The sequence below is a fragment of the Perca fluviatilis genome, chromosome 15 (assembly GCF_010015445.1).
Source record: "Perca fluviatilis chromosome 15, GENO_Pfluv_1.0, whole genome shotgun sequence".
In the NCBI taxonomy this organism is placed as follows: Eukaryota; Metazoa; Chordata; class Actinopteri; order Perciformes; family Percidae; genus Perca; species Perca fluviatilis.
The window spans coordinates 12,358,267-12,375,624 of NC_053126.1; the positions used below are offsets into that span (position 1 = coordinate 12,358,267).

General features: G+C 41.0%; 1 long non-coding RNA gene across 1 annotated transcript; it reads right to left on the reverse strand.

Moving 5' to 3' along the window:
• Window positions 1-2,972: 2,972 nt before the first annotated feature.
• Window positions 2,973-15,728, reverse strand: LOC120574757. Its single transcript, XR_005641900.1, has 3 exons — window positions 15,186-15,728; window positions 14,207-14,268; window positions 2,973-3,345 (listed from the first exon to the last, which is right to left on the reverse strand). It is a non-coding gene; the product is annotated as an uncharacterized LOC120574757 (long non-coding RNA).
• Window positions 15,729-17,358: the final 1,630 nt, after the last annotated feature.

The window sequence follows — 17,358 nt, forward strand, 5'->3', positions numbered from 1 at the left end:
ACAAGACAATGACCCAAAACACCAGTAAGTGAGCAAAGTTTTGGTTCCAGATGAACAAGATTGATGTTATGGAGTGGCCAGCCCAATCCCCAGACCTCAATCCCATATGTGACATCAAAAATGCTGTTTCTGAGGCAAAACCCAGTAATGCAGAGGAATTGTGGACATTCCAGTGCAATGGTCCTGGGCTGGAATACCTGTTCATGGGTGCCAGAAGTTGGTCGACTCCATGCAACACAGATGTGAAGCAATTCTCAGAAATAATGGTTATGCAACTAAATATTAGTGCAGTGATTCAAAGTAAAGCAAACCATTGAGACATTTTTCAATTTATACAGTAAATGTTTGAGTTTGTAAAGAAAAATGCAAATACTGCTATTTTTTTGAACAGCCTAATATTCCTTTTTCTTCACTTTCTGTAAAGGTATACACAAACTTGATCAATTCTGGTCATGTTTTGATTTACAGTGCCTTGCGAAAGTATTCGGCCCCCTTGAACGTTTCGACCTTTTGCCACATTTCAGGCCTCAAACATAAAGATATAAAACTGTAATTTTTTGTGAAGAATCAACAACAAGTGGGTCCCAATTATGAAGTGGAACGAAATTCATTGGCTATTTCAAACTTTTTTAACAAATAAAAACTGAAAAAGTGGGGTGCAAAATTATTCAGCCCCTTTACTTTCAGTGCAGCAAACTCTCTCAGAAGTTCAGTGAGGATCTCTGAATGATCCAATGTTGCCCTAAATGACTAATGATGATAAATAGAATCCAGCTGTGTGTAATCAAGTCTCCGTATAAATGCACCTGCTCTGTGATAGTCTCAGAGGTCCGTGTAAAGCGCGAGAGAGCATCATGAAGAACAAAGCAACCACCAGGCAGGTCCGAGATACTCTTGTGGAGAAGTTTAAAGCCGGATTTGGATACAAAAAGATTTCCCAAGCTTTAAACATCCCAAGGAGCACTGTGCAAGCAATAATATTGAAATGGAAGGGGTATCAGACCACTACAAATCTACGAAGACCCGGCCCGTCCCTCTAAACTTTCAGCTCATACAATGAGAAGACTGATCAGAGATGCAGCCAAGAGGCCCATGATCACTCTGGATGAACTGCAGAGATCTACAGCTGAGGTGGGAGACTCTGTCCATAGGACAACAATCAGTCGTATACTGCACAAATCTGGCCTTTATGGAAGAGTGGCAAGAAGAAAGCCATTTCTTAAAGATATCCCTAAAAGTGTCGTTTAAAGTTTGCCAAAAGCCACCGGGAGACACACCAAACATGTGGAAGAAGGTGCTGTGGTCAGATGAAACCAAAATCGAACTTTTGGTAACAATGCAAAACGTTATGTTTGGCGTAAAAGCAACACAGCTCATCACCCTGAACACACCATCCCCACTGTCAAACATGGTGGTGGCAGCATCATGGTTTGGGCCTGCTTTTCTTCAGCAGGGACAGGGAAGATGGTTAAAATTGATGGGAAGATGGATGGAGCCAAATACAGGACCATTCTGGAAGAAAACCTGATGGAGTCTGCACAAGACCTGAGACTGGGACGGAGATTTGTCTTCCAACAAGACAATGATCCAAAACATAAAGCAAAATCTACAATGGAATGGTTCACAAATAAACATATCCAGGTGTTAGAATGGCCAAGTCAAAGTCCAGACCTGAATCCAATCGAGAATCTGTGGAAAGAACTGAAAACTGCTGTTCACAAACGCTCTCCATCCAACCTCACTGAGCTCGAGCGGTTTTGCAAGGAGGAATGGGCAAAAATGTCAGTCTCTCGATGTGCAAAACTGATAGAGACATACCCCAAGCGACTTACAGCTGTAATCGCAGCAAAAGGTGGCGCTACAAAGTATTAACTTAAGGGGGCTGAATAATTTTGCACGCCCAATATTTCAGTTTTTTATTTGTTTAAAAGGTTTGAAATATCCAATAAATTTCGTTCCACTTCATGATTGTGTCCCACTTGTTGTTGATTCTTCACAAAAAATTACAGTTTTATATCTTTATGTTTGAAGCCTGAAATGTGGCAAAAGGTCGAAAAGTTCAAGGGGGCCGAATACTTTCGCAAGGCACTGTAGAATTGAATGTGCAGTGTTCCCAATGCATTGATATTATGGAATTAAAAGCTATTCAAAGGATTTTGAGCATTATTCACTTTTTTTAAATCACACTGCTATTATTTTGAACACAACTGTAGCTGTTGCACTGTTGGTTTATCTGAGCGGTGAGACTGAACCAAAAAAGAAAAGTTTTGGGCCATAAAAACAAAACAATGAGGGGAACTGAGTGGGATGATCATTGCATAATCATTTAACACATTGTTCAACCCATTGTTCATATACAAATAAATAGTGCAGCTTTAAACAGATGTGGTAAAAAAAATAAAAAAAGTTTGGGACCTTGTGTGTACATTCATTTAAAATTCTTATTTAGTCTTTTTACTTTTACTTATTTAAATTCTTAGCCCAAATATTGTTCTGATACTTCTCATTTCATTTGTTGTGTCTGCCATTTAGTCCTTATATTTAATCTTTTACTAGGCTATAACTGTCATGTATTGCATTATTTCTGCTTTATGGGATCGTAAAAAAACATAAACATATACATAAATATAACAAACCCTGCTTCCCTCGCCCACGCATAACAACATGCACGACATGATCACACAACAAAGCAGTTGTTATAGGCTCTAGTGATCACAGGAACAAGGCGTCTATTGTACAGTCTCAACACAGCGGAACCAAAGTCATTCATCATGCGGTGATTTCACTAAATGGGGCCTCAAGTTGTTATTGAGTTATTGGGCCTGTTTATTATTCCACGTCACAAAGAGTCCATCGTCAATGGTTAGCATTATCAAACAGGCAGGGCACAACAAGCACACACACAGAAAGACACAGAAACATGCCGTTTGCACACACACACAGTCACTCGGCTGGTTGATAGAAATGTCCTGTAATGGAAGGAGAAGGGACTGGGGGGAAACAACAGAGCAGTTAGCTTGTGTGATTGTCTGCATTTCTGAGAATACCTTGACGCCCCTTGGGGGCTCTCCAGTTGGCACTGCATCTCCAGAGATTGTATTTGCTGGGATGGAATAACAGAGCGTTTGACTTTCCCAACCAGCCTTTCACTTGGCTGTGCTACAATGGGTTTATTGTGTGTGTTGCTTCTGCCATAGCTGTGCTAGGGGCACAGCAGATCGAATAAACACAAGAAAAGGGAGAGGCAGAAAAGAGAGCAACAAAAAGAAGGAAGATGAAGAGCCACGGGGGATCTGTAGAGGCTGCAGACGACCTTCCAGAGACACGCTTTTGAAGTGGGATTCACTTGAAGATGGCAGAGATGGAGAAAGAAAATGGGGAGAATGACACAGTCGAGAGAGAGGGACGGAGAGGAGAGAGGAGGGTGGAAACAAATTAGTCGGGAGACAGAGCCATGGAGATGGAAGTGGTTGTTGTTTGTCATCAAAGCCTGAAGGACAGATTAAAAGATTGTGGAGGTCGACAGGGTGAGCAGACAAGGATGGTTCCAAGTTTTCCTGGTTTTATGAGGGCACAGCCAAAATCTACAAGTACCTACAGTACATATTTGTGCCTTTCAGGTTAAATAAAGTGCAACCTGCACAATGTTTGCCGACACACATACAGTTTTAGTTATTTCCTCTCATCAATGCACTACTGCCATTAAAAGCCCTGTGTTTGTTTTAGCCGCTTTTGGATGAGGATGAAGTGAGGAGAGGAGTCTGGCACTGAGCCAAGACTCATCCAATTAATCAAAGCAAGCAGGGCCACTCTAATCAGCTAAAGCCAGCACCCTGGGAGACGAGAGAGGAGGGGAGAGAGGTTAAAAGCAGCAGGGTATGAGAATGATATAAGAGGGTGAACAGAAAGGGGATGCAAGGTAAACACCTGAGACTGGAGAGAAAAGCAGAAAATGGCAAAGAAAAAGCTGTGGAGTGAACTACTTCTACATAAAAAATGTAATATTTGATATTTGAATACGATTTCCTTATCCACAATAACTAATCCTTTTCCATGTTATGTCCCACCCCAAAATCCTGCTTGAAACCGGCACCGGAGGGAAAAAACAAACAGGAATAAGTGGTGAGGAGGCGGGAGGTACAGAGTGGGTGCTGAAAGAGAGCTGGGCATGTATTTATGGTCAACAGTTTGTGCCGCTTTCAGCATATTGAGTTTCTTTTCTTTCAGCTGAATGAACCACTGAAAACCACCAATTTACTCATTTTTTTTGAAGAGCCAAGAAGCGATTATTGTGATTTAACATCCCCAGCTGTGCTTTGAAAAGCAGCGTTCGCTACAGTTTTCTTTATTTTCTGCTTGTTTCATTCCTGCTAAACACAGCTGATATACTGGGTCTGACAGATGCTGCAGCAGAGTCCATGTTCCTACTTTTCAGTCTCTCTTTCTTTCTTTTTTTTTTTTTGATAGAGACTCATGGTCTCCCTCTCCTCACTGCATTTGATAGATGGGTAGATACTTCTGGACTGTCACATACCCTGACGAATATCAGGCCCCGAGGAGGCATGTGGAGTCGGAGGGGTGAGGACCCACTGTCCCTATACAAGAGTCACACAACAGCAGGGAGCATGGGCTGAGGTACATTTCTACAATTGGAGATTATGTTTTTTGTAAAGGTCTGAGTTAGGAATGACAGGAAGAACATCTGCACAAGTGTAGTGAACTTAAACCAAAATTCAACATTTTGGAAAATAAGCTTCACTTTCTAGTGGATAGATGGAAGACCAGCTGGATACTTGATAATGTGGGGAAATAGGGGGGCTACAAACAGCCAGAACCCAGCTATTTACCACAGAGACTGGAAACAAGGGGAAACAGCTACAAAATCTTCCTAGCTGCAGACAATCTTCCTAACCTGAATCTTCAGAGCACACTCCAGTGTTCCCAAATGATTTAGATTCATAGACCTTTTAACAGAAGACAATTTGACTTGTAGCAGGAAAAACACAGTAACTAATAACATTAATGATGGCAATGCAATAATGCATTATATTTTTTAAATTTTCAAACTTGTTGTCTTCAGCCCCAACCAACGCTGACTAAAGTGACACTAGTTAAAGTGCTCATATTATGCTCATTTTCAGGTTCATAATTGTATTTAGAGGTTATATCAGAATAGGTTTACATGGTTTAATTTAAAAAAAAAACACCATATTTTTGTTGTACTGCACATTGCTGCAGCTCCTCTTTTCACCCTGTGTGTTGAGCTCTCTGTTTTAGCTACAGAGTGAAGCATCTCACTTCTGTTCCATCTTTCTTGGTAGTCGCACATGCGCAGTACCTAGGTAAGGACTGCTAGCTAGACAGTTGCAGAGTATGAGGGTGTGCCATGTTAGCAGCTACAGGTGAGGATTATAACGTGTGTTACAAAGTGACGCACGTTCATGCGTCACTTTGTTGTTTGGAGCAGTTTGTGAACAGTGTTTTCTCTGGAAGATGGTAAGTCCCTTTGGGGTGGACTTTGGGCTTTTTCACTTTGTAAACCTATTACATGCACAAAAAGATATATAACACAATAAAGGGAAAGGGAAAAACCCCAAAAGCATAATATAAGCACTTTAAGGCATTTTTTTGATTTCTCTCCATCTGGCACCACAAAACAAGGCTTTATACAACTTTCCTGTATGCAGTTGCATTCCCCAACACGTGTAAACAGACATTGATGTGTAAAATCTGTAAAGTTCTCTTTTAAGACTTTTACAGTCCCTTAGCACAAAATGGCCATGATATATCTGTAATTGTGGGGGTTATTTTAAGTCATGGATCAATACCAATGACTCAACAGTTACTTCAGCAGGTGCTGAGATACTTTGGCTTTAAAAACCCACTTTCAAGCCTCTGATTTGGAAATAACATCCACAGCTTTGCAATGACGAGGACCATGTGGGCTGAGCAGACCAGGTCAAAAATGATTTGCATTATGATATATTTTGTGGTTGTTTCTGTTGGATTCCTGCTTGCTGTATTTGTTCACCATTCTGTCTACTTCACTCCACATGAATCTGTTCCAGAACCAAACTACTGAATCCTTCTCTTTAAGTGAAGCTGATGTGATTGGAAGCGTCAGCAGGTGTCGAGGACAGAATGACGTGACCTCTGCTGAAGGATGTTAAGTTGGCATGCCAAGTTTTCACAGAAGGAAGATCAAATACAAAAGTGAAACGAGGAAAAAGAAATGAAGGCTGGCGTCAGGAGCATACTGAGCAGATGACTGTGTGAAAAATAGGGCAGGAAGAAAATGGAGAGCAAGTCGAGTAAGAAGCAAGTCGGCGAGGCTTTAAAAGGGGAGGCTGACAGCGAAAGATAGATCGGGAGAGAGAAGGAGAGCGAGAGAAACTCAAGGAGCAGTCGATTGTCACTAACAGCCCAGAGACACACACACACACACACACACACACACACACACACACACACACACACACACACACACACACACAGTTGCCTGGATATGTATGACTGCAAACAAAAGTAACACAAAGGGAGGGTGAACTGAGGGAGCTAATAGGTAAGTAATGAGCAGAGAGCACATAAAGCAGGTTGAGAGAGAAAGAGAGAAATAGAAAAAGAAAAAGAAAAAAGGCTGAGGAGGGTCCTTTGTTTTCCAGCATACTACAGGCCACAGAGTCACATAACAGCAGAGTGCAGGTTAACACACCACTAGCCCTTTTTTCATGCTCCACTGCTCTCTCCAGGGAACACTTGTCCTTGTCATCACTAGCCCCCTGGTTATGGTATACATGTAGATGTACTGTACACTTACATAAAGGAATGCAGCAAGGGATGAGAGGACTGAATGGATATATAGGGAGAACTTATTTTTACTGGTTATTTCTTCTAAAAAAAACAATGAGACAAGACAGGAAAATAGACAAGTGGCACTTGAGGAAGAAGAGCTAAACGTGGATGAAGAGATGGCAGGCTCAGGGTCACATCGTATAAGGCTACACCCTCTTTGACTTACAAAAGACCTGACTCTGAGGTAGCAAACACAAGCAGCAGTTCTTAAAATAGCTCCAGGGGGCTGTTGAGGTGTTAGTCCCATAACACCTGGCTGGCCACTTAAAGCTCTCGCTGAAGGACAGAGAGATGGAGGGATAAAGAGATGCATGGAGAAAAGAAAAGGACAGAGCCTCAAGGGAGATGTCTGACTGATGAAAAAGTGGCGCAAGCACAAAGTTTTGAGCATGACTGCTCTTTCCACAGCAGTATCTGCCGCACACAAGCCAGTCAAGGTTTGACCAAAACTGTACCAACATTTTTTTTAAATTAAGACGACAATTTTTGTTATGCCAATAGGGCTGCAACTAGCGACTACTGTCATTATCAGTTAAAGGGAGAATTGTTTTTCTATTAATCAATTATTCTATAAAATGTCAGAATATGGTGAACAAATTGCTTGTTTAATTTGACCAACAGTCCCAAAAACCCTAAAATATTCATTTTAATAACACTAAGACAATCTGAAAATACTTACATTTGAGAAACTGGAACCATTCAATTTGTTGCATTTTTTGCTGAAATAGTTAATTATTTGAATTGTCGACAATTATTTTTCTTTTGCTTGCCAATTGACTAATTGTATCAGCTCTTGTCAATATTATTGATTAACATAAAATAAATGTCTACAATGTTGGAGTTTGTAAAAAAATCCTGTGATACAGCATGTAGGACATATTACTACAAAAACACTTATTGCATGTCTTTCGGCCTCTGAAAGAATTATTCATATAAAATGCATTATAACATTCAAATAATATAAAAAATTAACACACAAAGAAAATGTGATTGCACAGGCTTCAGAGACAGTTTTGATGGAGCTGCTCCAGTAGGGGAGTGGGGAACGCCATCATATTGACAGAGAACAATAATGACACTATTAACGTGTGTTGTGTCAATATTCCTGTTAGACCATTATTGCAGAATAGCAACAGACATGCACTCACACCTCCAAAAGCACATACAGTTATGAACACACGAGTGCTGCTCCAGGTTTGGAGCGCATAGACTGGCAGAATTATGAGCTCCAGCAGCATCAGAGGAAAGAGGTTTGATGGTGAGAACCACTGCTGCTCTGAATCTCTTAACGAAAGGAGGAGAGAGAACAAAACAACAATAAAACAACAGCCAGGGAGATAAAGAGCACTCACGCAGCTGCGCTGGATCAAACCAGTTTTCTTCACCGCTCTCTCTCTCTAACCCAGAATCCACCGTAAACACGTCAAACATCAGACCTTGCCGTACAGATCATCTGGTGGTTGCCATGCCAACAGTGAAGCTTTCATCTTGTTCCGCACTTATCCCGTGGCTTTTTGTTTGGCAAGGCAGCTTCTCCTCACAGTATAACCCTGGTGTCCTCAGAGCATGTGGAGTGTTAGTTAACATCTTCACTGAATGGTTTTCTGTGTGTGTGTGTGTGTGTGTGTGTGTGTGTGTGTGTGTGTGTGTGTGTGTGTGTGTGTGTGTGTGTGTGTTCTTGTTTAACTATATTCGTGGGGTCCAACCAACGAGTCCAGTATACTTGTGGGGTCCCGCACAGCTTTGTGGGGCCCAAAATGCTGGACCCCACAACTTTAAAGGGCACGCTTGAGGGTTAAGACTTGGTTTTAGGATTAGGAGTAGAATTAGGTTATGGTTAGGGTGAGGGTAAGGGTTAAGGTTAGGCATTTAGTTGTATGGTTAAGGATAGGATAAGGGGCTAGGGCGAATGCATTATGTCAATGACGGGTCCCCACAAAGATAGTGCCACAAACCTGTGTGTGTGTGTGTGTGTGTGTGTGTGTGTGTGTAAAAAAAAAAGTCCCCTCCCCGCTCCCAACGCCGCGCGCGAGAAACACGCCCCCACCAAAGCACCAAAAAGAATTGAAAAGGCTTTGATCTACCTCTTTGAGATGGGTGAAAGACAGAAAGTGTGTTTATACATCATTTAGCTGTACTGGGGAGCACCTTCTCAAAGATGAAAGAGCGCCTGATCAACTTATAACCTCTAATTATGGTTGTCAACATCAATGCACTTTCTACTGACAACTTCAGCTGTTGACTCCGATCCTCTCTGTAAAGTATAAATGTGCTTGTTTTCATAATTACAAGCTGTAGATTTGCTTAGGTAGTGTCATATGGGTTTAATGCTTCACTTTTATAAATAACGGATTTGCATTAAATATCGAAGTCTGGTGCCGCCTAACCCGATTTGACAGTTTAGAGATCAAAAGGTGGATAAACGTGCAGTCCTGACTCCTGACTGAACATACAAACAACCAGTCATTCAAAAATTAAGCAATATATAATCTTTGTAAAAGATGCTTGACAGCCCGCAAACAGTCATAATCCAACCAATTACATGATGAATGGAGTGATGGAGGGAGGGAGACGTGGGGGGCAGAGACAGAGAAAGACAGAAAAACATCAATTGTGAGTGTATTTACAGACAAATGAGGACGTAGACATAATAGCCTGTAGTTAATAAGTGAAGAAATTAGAAGAATCTTAAATGTTTGAAATTAGTATTCATGGATCACTGTGTAAAGTTATTGCAAGCTTTTATGGTGTTAACAAAATAAACTATTTAAATTACATTTACATTTGTGTTTGCACACCGTATTTACCCCAAATACTTCCTGCTAGACTTCAAGAAGCAGCACTGCCATCAGACCGACATCATTACAAGATTATTGGTCACTGAAAGCAGCTTAAAGTAGCAGCTGAAAGCACTTTAAAATATTTTATAAAAAATATATAACCCCCCCCCCCCATGTTTAACAGGGATATGCCACACAATCAAGGCATCAGCACAGACACTGAGCAGAATTAGCATATAAGTTTGATGAAATAACAAAAGGGAAACCTGGATTCTTTGCTGTATTAAACCTTCTGTCTGTGATCTCACAAAGTCAGAAGTACTGGTAAGTGAGAGCCAGTTAACATTTTTCTGAACTCAAACTGAAAAGCTCCTTTTATTCCCCTTAAGTAGAACAGCCATGAAACAGTTATCAGATAGTAGCATCTCAGGGGATTTAAGATAAGGCTGAACATGCAGAATCTCACAGAAATCCACCTGTTATAGGTGAAAGTCCAACTTACTTTCTAAAAAACTTAGATAGATGCTACAATTCACTTTAGCTAATAACAACCATATAACTTGGAGTCTGTGACACTTTTCATACCTCACAGTGTCATATACTATGTACTGTGTAGGCTGGCGTTATTCTATTTTCTGTTAATGTCAACAAAACCCACGAAAAGACAAAAATAACTAACAATGTGTCAGTCCATCTCTCAACACTTCCCTACCCGGTCTGTGGCACTCAGGTACTGTACAAGCCCATTGGTTCCCACTAAAGATGTAAATATTAAAAAAATATATTTTGTTTTGTTCTGTAAAGACTAAGTAATTTCCTAAAACAGCTGGACACTGTGGTTTTTAGCATTACATTACTCAAACTCAATTTTAAGCTGTGGATTAACACATTTGTTGCTCTAGTGATTATGTATAGCAGCAAGAAAGTGTATGTGTTATTAAATCTAAATAAACTGTGTGTTCATGGTAATGAAGGAACCTGTCGCTCAGTATGGCTCAATGTGTTTTAAAACAACAATAGAGCTCTACGGCATAACGAAATAAGATATATCAGGCTTTGGCTACACAGACAATACTTTTTAGTAGAATTGATTGTTTGTTTTGGTTCGGCAAGGGTGAGGTGCACCTCACACATACAGCAGAACGCCAAGCTACCATGCACATACCAAGTGTGTGTTCAGTGTGTAGGTCAAATCTCTTTGTGTGATCTTGTCAAAAAATACTTCCTCCTTTCTCTCTAACGTTAACTTCCTGGTTGACGGGATAGCCGCAATAACAGAAAAGCACCAGCCATCTCTCTCTCTCTCTCTCTCTCTCTCTCTCTCTCTCTAGTGTAAGTACAAACAGATGTATCTTCAGCAGAATGACTGTCTATAGGATAGCTGGGCTATCGAGTTGAGTATGTGCTTTGTAAGTGTGCTTTTATTAAATTCATATTCCGGTCAATAGCTGGACACACGGCCGCATCAGCTGTGACACTTGTGGCTGCTTGTCACAGTAACATGCACTGATGGCTGCTCCGCTGGCTTTTTTATTCAAACACAGTGTGTGGATAATGTGTGAATGCATTTGTGCATGTGTGTGTGTGTCCTTTCCCCTCAACATAGTGTTGCTTGTCAGTTATCTTGCAAACCAATCCATAAGCAAAGTCACGCTTCCTGCAGCACTTAACATCAGCATCACATTCACCAGTGTGGCTTTTGCAGATCACATTTGCATTTTACTGGATCTCTGACCACAGGCTCGACATGGCCAAACGTATGAGGACACCCACTAGTGATAGTAGAACATCTTTCCACACACAGATCCTGTCACCCAGGACCTTAGTCTGTGACATCATTAAGTTTATAACATAGTTACATCTGTGACTCAACGTAGTTACACTAATTTTAATCGTTTTTGTTGCCTAAACCTAAGTATTTCAGTGCCTAAACCTAACTAGTTCCGTTTCACAATATTAACTACTTGTTTGAAACTGCGTCCATTACGGTAAATACAACGGTCACATGATTAAAACTGCCACCGCAGTCACGTGTTATGGTCACGTGTTTAAAACGGCCTTGTGGAAGCAAAACGGTCATTTTTGGGAGTCAATGGCAAACAACCTATTCTGTCGTTTAGTCTCCACTCTTCTGGGAAGGCTTTCCACAAAATTTTTGAATCCTGGCTGCAGGAATTTACTCCCATTCAGCCACAAGAGCATCAATGAAGTTGTGCTCCAATGTTGGGAAATATGGCCTGGCTTGCAGGTGGTCCAACTAAACCCAAAGGTGTTAGATGGGGTTGAGGTCATGGCTATGTGCAGGTCAGTCAAGTTATTTCACACAAAACCAGGATTTCTTTATGAATCTTGCTTTGTGCATGGGGGCATTGTCATGTTGAATTGTGAGAGGGCCTTCCCAAAACTGTTGCCACAAAGTTGGAAGCACAGTGTTGTCTAAAATATCACACATTCAATATGTTGTACCATTAGAATTGGAACTGAGGAGCTCAACCCATAAAAAAAAGTCTACATACTTTTGGCCATAGTGTACCTCCAGCCCATCTAGAAATCTAGACGCACCCTAGCGGCAGCAAATTTAATTTGCAGCCAGGGGGGTCTAGGCATTCTCCGTTGGCTTGCGAGCTGGAAAAACCAAACTCTAGTCAGGCCAATCACATTGTGTCGGTGGGCGGGCTTATGGCTGCTGCTGCTGGGAACAGCGGTCTTCTGGAAGACTTGGAGTTAAGCTTTTCTTTGAGAAAAGAACAAAGAATGGCACAGAAATCATTCTTAAAAAAGGAATATGTATTCTGAGTTTTGCCGACCGAATGCAGCAAAAGTTTAATCTATCAACTCCCTTCGCTACCTTCTTCGTTGCTCTGCCTGATTGTAGCGCTATCCTATTGCGTGCAGAGGGAATTTGAAAGACAACCATTTATCCCACCCCTCAGATTGACCCCTGTCAATGGTGAGTTCCCAGACCCAACATCTTGATGTGGGTCTGGCTTGTCAGGCTATCCAGCCCAGTCAGAGCAGGTACAATACAACACACCAATGCCTGTGGGATGCTACTGTTTTTAACAACGTTGCTTGGCAGGCGCTGCCCTTCTTATCATGTAAGGATCTGCTTTCACCCTCAGAATAAGGGAAACGCTACATTCAATTGCACCTTTGAGGATAAAACTCCTGTCTGGTAAACAAAATGAGAAAATGAAAGTGAAAGGCAATTGTGTGACAGTATTTACAGATTAATTTTGATATTTAGGAGGAGAAGTTAAAGTCTATCAACAATTAGCTGGAACACACAATTATCTCAACTTATGAAAACTCAAACAGGAACAACACATATCTATCCTATTCTCTAGTATAATTCATCTTCACATCTATCCTCCAGGGTTTTTCTCAGAGTTCATACATATATTGTTAGTTAATATCCTACCTGAGTAGGAGGAATACCCATGGTTGATTACTATTACAGAAATCTAATGGATGCTGGTCTCCTGAACATTCCAAATATAACAAAAAGATCAGCTGGTCACCGGGCCTTTGTATTTTGTGCACCCTTCCTCTGGAATCGTCTTCCATCCAACGTTAAGGAGGCAGGCTCAGTGGACATTTTTAAATCCAGACTTAAAACATTTCTTTATTCAAACAATTATGGACATAACCTCTGAACCCTTGTTTTATTGTTTATTTTATTATGCACTATCCTTTGTTGTTTTATTTCATGTTTTAACAATCTTAACCTGTGTTGTTCCAATTATATTCCTTTTTGTGTTGATTTAATATTTAATAGTTAACTTTGCCGTTTACATGGGCTAAAGTGTTCTGAGACCATGGTCCATGGTGATAATTCACTATAAATAATACATTGAATTGAATTAATATATAGTGAGCTATTTTGGGCTACCTCGAGCCCCGTCCTCTTGTACATATTACTACAAACACTGGATGTGTCACCAATTTTTCTTATTTCCTTATCTCCTGCTGATGGTGCCTTTTCACTTTGCATGACTATTGGGCTCTGACTACACTTATGTCCCTTATTTCTGAAGATCAGTTACCATGCAGAACTCTCAAACTAATTAGAAATTCAAGTTTTAACTCTGAATGTCATATATGATTAAGTCATCATTACAAAAAGAGATTATTGTACTACTGCCCTCAATTATCAATTCAAAAACAACATCACATATGCACATAAAACATGTACACTGCCCCGGCCAGTATAGTGTGACTGAGACATCAAACCCCTTTTTAGCCACAACCAATCGCTTATTCAGATGGTTCAGCTGCCACCATGTTTCTTTTACCCTCATATCAATTTGTCTAATTAAAAGGGTATTCCCTTTAGACTTGCTGACACAAACCCCCCCTTCATTTACAACCACACCTCAGTGTGGGACACAGATGTTTGTATAAAAAAAGTCATAAATGCAGCATGTGAAAATGTATTCAAACATACATCTTTGCTTTCAGTGGAGATGAAGAAGATGTTCAAGGCCATGGATCAATTCCAGCACTACCACACACACACACACACACACACACACAAACACACACACAAGGTCAAAGCAGAAGAGAAGTCTTACCTTGAGATTTTAAAGGCATTCAATCTATTTCAACACAACCTGCACTCATGGCGCTAACATGCCTAAAAAAAAGACAGAGAGATACATTTGTTTAATGGTAGGGTAACGCACAACTGTTGCCATCTACTTTCAGACCAGCCTCAGTTCATTCACTGTGAATTAACAAGATGTTATGTATAAATAACATCTTATTCTAATGTTGTGAAATGGTGTCTTGCATGAAACAGCCACAACTTCCCATTTGAGTGGAATATAAGGGTGGACGAGTTGTAGATGATAAACGGAAAAAAAACAGGTCCATATACACACCTGTATAAGAAGTCACATTACAGCTCCTTAAGAAAACAGTTCAGGAGGACACTGGGCACAAACTTCCTTTAAATGATCTGATAAGCAATGTTGTACAGGCCTTTGGTGATCTATCCCTGGAATAAAGAGGGGATTTGGTGTGTTTAGGTGACACAGAGATGAAAGTCTAGGTGATCGATGCCTTGTGTGGCTATGATGCTGTGGCCTGCTACTGGAAGGGGACCAAGAAGAGAGGAGAGGATTGGGTATAGCTCTGTACAGTTTACAGCAGGCTATATAGATAAAGAGCCTCAGTTGCTCCACAGATGCATCAGCTGCCTACCTAGACCTACATGAGTCCACACAGCTGTGGCAGACAACATGATCCAAACACTGTGAGGATTTTAAATCTGAAACAGCCACAGAAATATGCTTTAATAGGGAAGTACACTGGGTCATACTGTAGCATCCTGACAGCTTTGTTCCATGTGGTTGCTCTTCGTGTTTTTCTTTTATTAACACTAATAAACCAAAATATTTAAAGCTACGGCTTTTGTGGCTCCATCCGCCCCTTTGTCCTCTTCACATCCTGGCTTTAGCTCCCTGGTTTATGTCTTGAACTGTAATACACCCAAGGACCTAACAGCTGACACGCAAATCAAACCGACAAAAAAAAAAGAAGCAAACGCACCTTAAATCGTATCGTAGTTATCGCATCTTCATGTGCAGGCCATTGGTTTTGGTTCGCTCTGCATCCAGGCTTCGAATCTGCGTAATGCGATGAGGATCCCTGCGTGCAGCCCGGAGCCTGCGGAGGGAAGGAGCACGGCGGGCTGCCGACGGGCTGACTGGCCTGTTCACCCAGCGAGAGTCCAAGAGCAGATTTGACAGTGACCAAACCTGATCCCCGGCGCGGCTTTTTACGCTACGAATGCACGAGCTCTGGGCGTGTATTGTTTTGGTGAATGGGTGATGGTCAATGCCACACCCCCCTCCCCTCTTCACTATTTAACTGATATTTACTCCCAAAGAAGCATCCCATCGTCGGCACTCTGGTGATACATATTTTATTGTGTTGCAGCAGGAGAGTGTGAATTGCGTCATGGCGTTGCAGCATGCCTATAAGACGCGGATTCCCCTCCGCAAACAGCACTAACAACCTTGTCTCCCTTTAATAAAGGCCACTGGACAAGTGAAGGTCAAAACAAAACCAATACAATTATCCTTTGCTAGATGGTGCCATTTTAACAAGTGAATAAAACCATATAGTAAGACTGCAGACACCCCTGGATCAGATCCACCAGGTGTACAGTATTACTGGTGGCCAGTAGATACATCTGATTATATTTGCTTGAACAGGCTGCCACCTACCGGGCTGAGGTGATTACGTCAGGGGAAGCTGTCCAAGTGAGTGCTGCATCCCCACTGAGAGCGCAGAGGCATCAGCAGAGAATGTCTAATAAGGGGAGAACTTCCACTCTCGGGAAAATTCCGGGTTGGTACAATGGGGCTTAATAGGGAGTGAGATAGGGAGTGAACAGGCTCTCCATAGACAGGCTCTGGCGTCAGTCTGCACTAAGCCACCTGACACCACCTGTAACACATTATTTGATCCTGACTGATCTACAAACGTTGATCGATGCATCTGAGATGATTCTCAGCAGCAACGTGAGAGCAGAACCATCTGAGTGGTGAAGGGTTCCATCTAGTGGACAGCGATGCATGCTTCAGCCCCAGCTTTGCTTACAGTAAAACTGATATGATTTATTTGCTGATCAGAAATCAGGAAATGTCCGCCCTTTTCTTCTTTTTTCGTTCTCTTTATTTCCTCTTCACATAAAGCACCTTGCGTGTGGACCTTAACGTGCTATAAATAAAGCTTGCCTCACTTTCCTCGATTCAAAAGGTTTCCTATCAGCACCCGAAAACACAGATGAGTAGTAATTAATTTGTTTATAGAAGACAATATGTTTTATTACATTTAACTGATCATTTGTTTTCAGCATGTGATAGTGGTGCAGACAGTTGATGTCTTGGCTTTGCGAGTCATATTTGATGAGTTGGCATTTAAATATATCCTTTTGTTTTCAGTCTAACCCAAACCCCCGGACTTTCCTGTACCCACCTACTATGCAATATTTAATATTTAATACTGTTGATAATACTGTGCAATTTCACTAATGTGCAATATCTGTATACTGTGCAATATCATTACTCCACACTGCATATCACACTGTATATACAACTTTACTTATCTTTTTATTTTATTTTATTTTATATAACGTATATATGTATATAACACCCCCCCCCCCCAATCCCAATATGTATATTATGACTAACATTTTTCCTTGAATCGTCATCAGTTTCTTGTTCCAGTAAATGTGGTTAACATATGAGTCTTTTATTTGAGCAGTGTTACAACTGCTTACATTAATACAAGCCAGGTATAACTTGAAAGGTTTGAAGGAATGTAAATAAAAAATAATTTCCATTCATAAACGTTGTGTCCTGTTAGGCGCATCAAAGCCTGCTGTTGAGTTCATAGTTTGTCAAAACGATTTCACCTAATTTATAGCAGTTATCTGATTGCAAAGTGTGCATGCAAACCATATCTGCTGCATTGCAAAGCACCTGAATACTTGCAGGACTCTGCTCATAGTGGGGTTGACATTGGTAACTGTGATGTGGATTAGCAGCACCACCTTCAGGCCATAGGGAGCAAATAGTTCAACTAAGCACACTTTTTATCCTCTCCTTACACCTTGTAAAAAGGCAATGATCACATCTAAATTTAGCTTGTTACAAAGATTTTCTCTGGTAGAAATTACAACAATTACAGAAATGATTGATTATTGAAGAGATAT